Source organism: Ceratotherium simum, chromosome 28 (assembly GCF_057802395.1).
Source record: "Ceratotherium simum simum isolate JZ-2026a chromosome 28, ASM5780239v1, whole genome shotgun sequence".
Classification (NCBI taxonomy): domain Eukaryota; kingdom Metazoa; phylum Chordata; class Mammalia; order Perissodactyla; family Rhinocerotidae; genus Ceratotherium; species Ceratotherium simum.
Genome location: NC_141927.1, coordinates 25397978 through 25408791, shown reverse-complemented (window position 1 = coordinate 25408791; position 10814 = coordinate 25397978).

The window sequence follows — 10814 nt, the reverse complement described above, 5'->3', positions numbered from 1 at the left end:
GCCCAGTGGGGTCCCAGCAGCCTTTAATTGCCTATACCTGATAGCTCCTGCTTTCCTCCCAGCCTGGGCGGTCTTGTGTGGGGGTGAGAAAAAAATACACTTTCCCTTTCACCTAGACAGGAGTTTTAAAGTTGGAAAACCAAGAATTGACTGCCTTGGTCTTCAGGTTTTGAAGGGACCCCTTCCTCCACAGCCGAGGATGATTCCCCATGGCTGTCTGCCCAGGGAGAAAGTCCTCAGGGCGCAATGAAAAACTACAAAAAGCCTGCTGAGCTGGGACCAGGAGGTCAAGAGAGCAAAGGGCTTCCTTTCTTTGAGCGTTATCCCCCAACTCCTAGGTTCACCTCTTGCTGCTGTTAAGAGTTACTGGCTGGGCCGGCCCCGTGGCTTAGAGGTTAAGTGCATGTGCTCCACTACTGGCGGCCCGGGTTCGGATCCCGGGCGTGCACCAATGCACCGCTTGTCCGGCCATGCTGAGGTGGCGTCCCACATACAGCAACTGGAAGGATGTGAAACTACCACATATAGCTATCTACTGGGGCTTTGGGGAGGGGAAAAAAAAAAGGAGGAGGAGGATCAGCAATAGATGTTAGCTCAGGGCCGGTCTTCCTCAGCAAAAAGAGGAGGATTAGCATGGATGTTAGCTCAGGGCTGATCTCCCTCACAAAAAAAAAAAAAAAAGAGTTACTGGCTTAAGCAAATACTTGCCCCGTCCTAAGCATCAATTTTCTCATCTGCACCATTTCTTCACCTGTAAAATCAGATTAATGATAACAGTCCTGGGTGAATTGAATAAGATATAACCCGTGTTTGAGTTTCAAGCATCAGGAAAGGAAATAGCTGTCCAGGAGGGCCCCTTAGCACAGGGTAAAATGTAATATACCATCAAATGTGTGGCACAGACGTCTTGATTATTTTTTTTTTCTGAGGAAGATTTGCCCTGAGCTAACATCTGTGCCAATCTTCCTCTATTTTATATGTGGGTGGCTGCCACAGCACGGCCACCGATGAGTGGTGTAGGTCCATACCGGGGAACTGAACCCAGGCTGCCGAATCGGAGCGTGCTGAACTTAACCACTAGGCCGTGGGGCCAGTCCCCAGACATCTTGTTTGAAAGGACACACAGGACAACAAGAACTGGTGAGTAATGAAGTGACGACATTTGTTCTCTTCCTTTCTAATTGTAAAAACACTCGAGTTCTGTATTAATTAGGAAAAACCAGACTTGAAAGAAGTAAAGGAAGCAAGCATTTGTAGCATCAACAGGTCAAATTCTGAATTTCTAAGTTCCACAAAGACATTTTTCCGACAACACATCCAACTAGGAATTGCCCAGTGGTGTTAGGACCAGGTCAGGCCAGGCTTAGGCAACCATGGGAACTGCCTCCACTGATATTTATGTCCTCACCCCACCCACCCCCATACTGTGCCCACTGAGGTTCCTGTGTCCCCATCAGGTGTTGGTGGTCCCGTGCCATTTCCAGAAGCCCAGGGACCAAGTGTGCTACAGGCTGTACATCCCTGGGAAACGTCTCAAGCCCAGAGCAGTAAATTTCCAGAACTTGGCTCTCTCCTCCCGAAACCAGGCAATCTCATTCCCTCAGGCCCAGCTTTCTAATCCATGCTAATTCAGCGAAGGGAAATCCCCAAAGCTCCCCTCTCAGTTGACTCAGGCCTCCTCCTATGCTGTTTCACCCACCGCAGCTCCACATAGCTGTCAGAGTCACAAACCTGCTTTACAAACCTTTCCAGGGCTCTCCTTTGCCTCCAGAAGTGGTCCTCAGCCTGGCTGCAGATGAGAAACACCTCTGGAGTTTTAGTACATACTAGTGAAAGGATCCACTCAGAACCCACTAATTCAGATCTTCAGCTTCTGAGTCAACTCTACTGTGCAGTAGTGGTTGGGAACTCCAGTTTCCAGAGCCCCAGCTCCTCATGCAGCATACAAGGCTCCATGCTCTCTCCTGCCTCATCCTGCACTGCACTCTCTCACCACCATCCACACGACACCCTGACGGTGTTCCCTGTACTCACCTGATTGTTTCATGCCCTGATGGTTTGGACATCTTTCTGTTGGTCTAGGATCTAACTACTCAAAGTGTGGTCCACAGACCAGCAGCATCAACCTCACCTGGGAACCCAGAACCGCAGAATCAGAATCTGCACTTCAGCAACATCCCCAGCTGATTTGTACAAACATTAACGTTTGAGAAACACTCTAGATTCTTTCTCAGCTTGCATCACTGGAGAATTCACATTCACGCTTAGATCCCTAGTTCAATTACTGCTCTTCTACGAAGCCTTTCCCAGCCCCACTCTCTTCACTCCTGACCCTCTCCTTGGCGGAATTAATTCCTCTCTCCTTTACGCCACCACTTTTGTGGAACCCAAGAACTGAAACCACCGTCATTCCGCGTGCCTGTGTTAAATAATATTAGGACGAAACAAAAATAACTCAGCTGCTTGCTTCAGGAAATACGTGTTCCTAGAAGACAAGACTGTGGACCAAGTAAACAGCTTACCTAGCAAGACTCACAGCTTGTGCATCAAGAGTGGCCTCAAGGTTCTTACATCACTGTGCCCACCAATCCAGAGAAAGCTAGGAAGGCAAAACTCTGCCCAATGTCGATCCCACCTTGCAAGACTCACCTTAAAATCACCCAGCCCAGGCCCTGAAACCAGATAAATACCCTGCCCTAATTTCCTTTTCTGAGACACTACTAAGACGATCAGGGTGATGTTTTCCCTCATTGCAGTAGACCTAATAGACTCAGCCTTGTTGAATCAACAAGTTTTTCTGGTGGCCTTTTTGACAGCTGACAGGCAATACATCTATCACAGAATATTGCAATTATTTACTTGCATGGCAGATATCTCCCCACTACCACGCCACTGCCCCCTTCCTGGGTAGACACTCTCTCACACACACACACCCCCATGCCCACCCATAGACTCGCACATAGAGCATCAAAACAACAGAATTAAATGACTGAACAGCTGAGCTGGAGACAAGGAGAGAAATATAAGTGAAGGGAAGGAAGGGCCAGGGAATGGTGGAAAGAGACAAGGGGTCAAAGAGAAGTTTCCCATCAGTCAGGAAAGAAGCAGTCCTGCACTGAAGCCTGGACTCCTACTGGTCCCCTCCTCCAGGCCGCTCTCCCTGGAGGGGCTGAGGACAGTGCAATTGAATAGGCGGAGGAGCCAGTTTCAAACCCAGACAGCCCGGTGGAACTTTAAGGATGGAATATTCAACTTGAACCCAAAGTTGAACACTCTTTTCTATCTTCTGTATATTCTTAGAGATTTGTTATTTGTACTTGATCACTCAATTGTATATATATTTGTGTGTGTATATATACCCACACAGGTATATAGATATATCCAGATATACATATCAATAAATATATAACGTAAATATGGTATATACATACCAGCTTGGCTATCTTTGTGTAATATTTTCTCTCTCTCCAATGTTTATGTGATCTCTCTCTCTCTCTCTATGTGTGTGCGTGTAGTTCCTTGAGAGTTACCAAAGACAGAGAAAACGTAGGTAAAAATTAAATAATAAAGACAACAGGAACTTTTGGGCTCATGTTGAAAGGACAGGAGCAAGAATAATGGCAAATGACTCCAAGTTTCCATGACTGTAGTATGAAAAGAATTTTCCTGGATTTATCCAAAACTTTCTTTCTAATCCAAATGTAAAAATATTATCAGGTAATTTTTCACCACTGATGTATTCACTATCTGCCACTATATAACAGATTACCTCCAAATTTAGTAACTTAAGACAACGAACATATATTTTCTCACTCAGTTTCTGAGGATTAGGAATCCCGGAGTGACTTAACTGAGTGGTTCTGAGCTGCTGGTTCTGGGTCTCTCATGAGGTTGCAATCAAGATGTTGGCTGGGGCTGCAGTCATCTGAAGGTTTGACTGGGGTCTGAGGATCCACTTCCCAAAAGATTCACTCAAATGGTTGCCAGCAGAAGGCCTCAGTTTCATGTGGACCTCTCTATAAGACTACTCACAACGTTCCTCTAGAGTAGACCATACAAGAGCAAGAGCAAGCAGGAAGACACAGTGACTGTTATGACCCGGCCTCTGAAGTCACACACTGTCAATTCTGCTTGATTCAATTCATTAGAAGTAAGTCACTAGTCCAGCCCATGCTCAAGTAGAGGGGAATTAGGCTCCACCTTCTGAAAAGAATGTTAAATAATTTGTGGACATACTTTAACCATCATATTCCTCCCACTTGCAGAATACTCTCATCCTTCCTAACACCTTCCAAAAATCTCAACCTTGTACAGCATCAGCTCGAGTCCAGGATGTCGTCATTTAAACCAGGTCCCAATGCAGGTGAATCTCCTTAGGTGTAGTCTTCAAGTACAGATCTTAAGTAGAGTTCCTCTCTGTCTGAAGTCCTGTGAACTAAAGACATTATCTGAAATGTCTATTAGTTATCCATCACTACGTAACAAATACTCCAAAACTTACTGGTTTAATGCAATTCATCATCTCAGTTTCTGTGGGTCAGGAATTCAGAAGTGGTTTTACTGGGTGGGTCTGACTCAGTGTCTCTCATGAGGCTGCAGTCAAGATATCAGCTGGGGCTGTGTCATCTGGAGGCTGGATGAGGGTGGAGGAACTGCTTCTAAGATGACTCATGACAGGGCTCTTGGCTGGTGGCCTCAGTTCCCCACCATGTGGGCCTTTCCATAGGCTGAACAGAACAATCCTGGTGTGATATAGGAGGGGATTACACAAGAGCATGAATGCAGCAGGCAGGGTTCATTTGGGGCCATCTTGGAGACAGACCAGCACACCTGCTAATGAATTAATGTTGGAAGCTGGACCCAGGAGCATTGTCAGAGGCTGTAGATTCTTGTAATGTTTCTGCCACTCTTCAGATCATCTTGATACAGTTACAAAATTTCTGGGTACCAGGAAAATGGGGATCATAATAATTGTTTCTACCAGATTAATGATGATGATTGAATTATGGTGATAGGCTGAGAAGATCTGTGTGAAAAGAGCCCATAGAAATCCAGGCACTGGGGTCATGTGCTTATCTGAGAGGGCACTTTGAAGTCACGTGAAGCTGGCAATTGTTAAATCCCACTTCCAGCAATGTGGTCTGGGAAAAAGCATTGGCTTTCTCCATGCCTTGGTTTCTTCAACTTCAAAAAGAGCACATGAGAGCTATTTTAGTGAGTTTTTATAGGGATTCAAGATTGTATATGTAAAGTAAATAGCAACTATTATTGATTGATAAATGGTAACTATTGTAGAGATTACTTCATATTTCATCACATTGTATAGTCACCATCTGAGTTGATGTCCTTCAGTTTCTAGAAAGAAATTTTTAAATTCACAGAAAAGGTAAATGTCTCCCATTTAATAACTCATACACTCATATTTCAGATAATGAATAAAAAAGAAAAAAATCAGCCATTACGCTGCGACTAGAACACAATCTCATCACCATCTTTCCTTCTAGCCTTCTTTTCTACGTGCTTCTCCCATAACTGAAGTCAGAGTGTACGTAAAAGTTTGCTTTTTGTTTCTTTCACTTTGTATCTTAATACAGAAACTTCTTACAGAGTCTGAGACAGAAGCTTGTTCAAAGAGTGTCACGCTCAGGGCAGTGAGCTGAGTGTGGGAGTGAGAGGTGGGAACTGGGGGAAGGAGGGGAAGTATCATGGATCAGCAAATGGTCAACAGGGCTGGGTCAGCATCAGCTGAAGTTCTGAAAGCAGAAGTCCTGCAGAGTATCAAAGGCCGATGAGGGGAAACGTAGGAGGCTCTAAGAGATTCTGGAAGTTGTGAGCTAGGCATCAAAGGTATTTAACCAATCTTTGGCTCCTTTCCTCTTCTATAAATCACAGATGTTACATGCACCTACCTTTATAGGGTTGCTGGGAGGATTAGTCAAATTACTATATGTAAAGTGCCCAGCACATAGTAAAGATGTTATTACTAAAATGGTAAGATTCAATGAAGCAGGATGTAGGATTTCCCAAAAAGTGTTTAGCAACCTAGAAGAATTCTTAATACACTTCTTAAATATACAATTTATGTCCAAAAATTTCATGACTAATTTCTATAATACAGGAAAGTCCGTCTGGACACCGGTCAGTGTGGGGTTGATCATTAATCAAAACCATTGGTAACATGGGCTGGCCCGGTGGCGCAAGTGGTTAAGTGTGCGTGCTCCGCTGCGGCGGCCAGGGTTCGCGGGTTCGGATCCTGGGCATGTACCAACACACTGCTTGTTAAGCCATGCTGTGGTGGCATCCCATATAAAGTGGAGGAAGAGGGGGAGGGATGTTAGCCCAGGGCCAGTCTTCCTCAGCAAAAAGAGGAGGATTGGCAGATGTTAGCTCAGGGCTGATCTTCCTCACAAAAAAAAAAAAAAAAAAAGCCATTGGTAACAAACCCCAACGCCTCCAGGAACCAGGTGGGTAAGCTAAGGACAGGAGGCAGCGGGGAGAGTGCAACCTGGAGAGCACGACCCCACCTCCAGGGGGCAGCAGCTCCTGGACTCACATTTGCTCAGTGAAAAGCACAGACCAGGGTTGCCAGGACAGCCAGAGAGCATTTTCTCAACAATCATCAGAATTAATGTGCTATCCCACATAAGCAAAATGATGTTACTAGGATGTTTCTGGAAATTTACACACACACAAAACAACAGTGGTTAGGTCACAGGGCTCCTAACGTAGGGAGAAGAGTTCGACTTTCTGCTTTATCCCCAGCTACTGGGAGGTTATTTGACTTATATATTAAAATACATTATTTTATAAATTAAATTAAAAGTACACATTGACATACAAAGTGTTTTAAGAAGTCCTACGCTAGAGCCAAGAAACCCATTTAACTTTATTCGGCCTTGTGGGTCCCATACCATTAGATCTGGAAGCTTTGTTTTCTGCATAAAATGTATTCTAAAGAACACACTTTGGGAAAGGCTGCCCTGCTTTTAAAAGGAAGACCCAAACAAACCAATCAACAAAAACAAATAGAATGCTGTTATGGTGCCAGATGTGCGGTACCCCAGAGGTGCTGCTGCAATGGGGCTGACGGACCTCTGTCGCCTGCCATCCTTGTATCAGCAGATGGAACGTGGCAGTTACTCTTGAGTGCCTGACTCTAGCTCTCCTCACTGCTCAGCTCACAGGGAAGGGGTCTGGGCACCACGTTAGAGCTTAATAAATGGGAGTGTCCCCCCAAATCCTTGGAAAACATATATTTTAACTATTTCTCTAACATTTGCCTTATGATAGGAGCTTTATGAGTCTGTGAAAGATAGACAAATATTTCCTCTAATGGGGCTTGCATGCTTTACATTTGGTAGTGTTGGAACACTGCAAATTGCACTGTGCTCTACACTGTAAACAGTGCTATGATGAATCATAATGACAATAGCATATTTCTCTCTTGCTTGTCTTTTATCTTTTTTGCTAGTTTGTAAACATGGAGAGCAGGGTATGGTAGCCTTAGATTACTTATTTGTAAAATGACCATAATAATATTTATCTTGCAGAGTTTTGTCTGCCAGAATTTTTTAAAGATTAAATAAAAAAGTGAATGTGCATAACGTTCCTAAAACAATACCAGAGATGTAGTGGTAGCCAATAAATGACGACCATTGGTATTATTTCTACACCTCTCGTTAACATTAAACTCTTGGAAGATGGAAAGAATCATGAATCCGAAGCATGTACAATCACTAGGGTAAATCACAGAATTGTAGTGTTTGTGGTTGGTTGAAATTTCTGCATAAAATGTATGCAGAAACTATCTTTTACAGTTCAGAAAAAGAGAAACTGAGGCTGAGAAAAATTAAGCAACTTGCCCGTGTTTTCCACAGGAGCAAAAATTACCAACACCCAACATTTGGATCCCACACACTGAACACACTGAAAAGTTAAAACTGAATATGACTCATATCTCAAGTGAACACACCCACAAATCTTCACCTTGCAAGGTCCCAGGGATTCTGTAACTTACACACACTTGCATGGTTAATAACAAATCTGAACTTTTGGTATATAAGTGATCTCTGCAAATGTTCCCAGTATTTTGTTTAAATCCCAGTTTGCCTTCATTTCATAGTCAACAGGTTTTCTTCATTTGGCGTTGTAGGAATCAGGCAGCAAAGCATCAGCCCATCACATCACTAGATGGCGCTAAATCCACTCATGGAGGATCTGGGGAAGCCAGCAGAGTGTGGGACAACCGAAGGTCGTGGAAAACAAGAGTTGTTTAACGTCCTGTTTCCATTTTATATGTTCATACTTGTACATGAAAGCAGATGAATTAAATATGCCATTATCCTGCGACCTTAAATCTAAATGAATTTAATAAAAATAGAACAGAGCTGGAGAAGTGGCTGGCAGCCCAGCCTCTCGGGGCTATATTATGGGCTGAGGGAGGATCCTGACAGAATCCAGTCTCCAAACTCTAAACAGCCCCCATATCAGAACAGGAAGCGAACATATTCTGCTTCTTCTTTCTAAGAAAAAGTCGACCATTTGTAATATTATTTTAGAGACAATGAGAGCTGAATAATGTGAGCTGGTGAAGGAGGATCAGAAGAACTTAAATATAAGAGGCGATCATGTAGGGATAATAAAGGGGAATGGAAGAGGACGAAGAACACGTGGGAAGTAAAGTCAGAAAGAAGAAAAACAAATGTTTCAGAACGGAGTGTGGCGAGTTGTGAAGTGAGGCTTTGAGGAGAACTCAGACTTACAAAATTTCAGAGCTGGAAGGAGCCTTATAAGGAAGCAGAATTGGGCCTAAGAACCAAATAATTTTCTGAAAACTATGCAGATAATTAGTGGCAGACAAAATACTGGACCCACATTTGTGCTAACCAGTGCTCTTTCCAAAAAAACATGTGGCCCTCTTAACGTCTAACTGAAAACCTTTCACAAAATCCAAGGAAATCCATGTAGAAACATCCTCCCTTCTGTCTCCACGTGCACACACATCCACCATTCTAACAATACAGGAAATTGAAGGAAACCATCTGAAACTTCAACGTCGGGCACCGCCGCCACAGATAACATATCAAACGAAAGGCTGGAAATCAGCACTGTTCACATTCACACAGGAAGCCCAACTCAAGCTGTTTGACCCTATTTAGTAATCAGTTCCATGCTCACAAAAGAATGCCAGAACAAAAACAGAAGGGAAACACACACACAGACACACATAACCTTTTTCCTTAGGAAGAAGAATTATTCCAAGAAGCTTAAAGAGAGCCCCAGCTAGTTTATAGAGTTTTGCAGGAAATTTGGTAACCATTCTGTGACGCCATTGTCTTTGCCAGCCTGGGGAAGTGGCATGCCAAGGCAGTCATTAGGATAATTCAAATACATCAAAGACATATTTTACCTCAGTTGTGCTTATATTTTAGGTGAAAGCATTTGGATCTAAACATTTCCAAAATTATCAGATGTATTTTGGTTTGATGGGAAGTGCTGGGCAGATCTGTGGTTCTGCAGCTCACTTATTAGCTGTGTGATCTTGGGCTAGGTACCTAACTCTCCTGAGCCTCTTTCTTCTTCTATCAAAATGGGATTAAATAACTATTACCTCACAGGATGGTTCTGAGGAAAAAGTGAGAGTAGATGTCCTATTGCACAAAGGAGCGTCTGTGAAGATTAGCCTCCTTCCTTCAGTTTAATTTTCTAATTCACTTCATTGGTGTGGACCTGGCCTCAAGTAAAGAGAAAAGTGAGAAGAAAATCTTCATTTTCTTTGGAGCCACTGCTGAGTTCTCTTAAGCCTAATCTAGGCCAGAAGTTCTCCAAACGTTTGGTCTCAGAACCCACTTACACTCTCAAAAATTGAAGATTCTGAATAGCTTTTTGTGTGTGTGTGAGGAAGATCAGCCCTGAGCTAACATCCATGCCAATCCTCCTCTTTTTTGCTGAGGAAGACTGGCCCTAGGCTAACATCCATGCCCATCTTCCTCCACTTTATATGGGACGCCACCACAGCATGGCTTGACAAGCAGCGCGTCGGTGCACGCCCGGCATCCGAACCCCGGGCCGCCACAGCGAAGCGCTCACACTTAACCACTATGCCACGGGGCCGGCCCCCTGAATAGCTTTTGTTTTTAATGTGGGTTATCAATATTTATTGTATTAGAAATTAACACTGAAAATATGTTTAAATATTTATTTAAAAGTCACAATAAGGGGCCAGCCCGGTGGTATAGCTCACACGCTCTGCTTCGGCGGCCTGGGGTTCGTAGTGAGGTGCACCACTCATCAAGCCATGCTGTGGCAGGTGTCCCACATATAAAGTAGAGGAAGATGGGCCTGGATGTTAGTCCAGGGCCACTCTTCCTCAGCAAAAAGAGGAGGATTGGCAACAGTGTTAGGTCAGGGCTAATCTTCCTCACTGAAAAAAAAAGTCACGATAATAATGCACTACATGTTAACAAATTATGACAAATAAATATTTTCCAAAACAAAAACAGTTTAGCGAGAAGAGTGATGTCATTTACATTTTATAAATCTCTTTAATGTCTGGCTTAACAGAAAAGAGCTGGATTCTCATCTCTACTCTGCTTCTACAGTCAGTCTGTTGTAATATCTTGTTTTTGGTTAAAGTTTATGAAGAAAAATCAGCCTCTGTGTGGGGGAGGAGTATTTTAATAGTTTTTTAAGATAATTGGGTATATTCTTTGATACTACACCCAAACTCAATAAGTACTAGTTTCTTAAAAGTTAATTTCAATGTTAATTTCAACCTGCAACCTTATCAATGAACTTTTTAAACTCTCTTATAT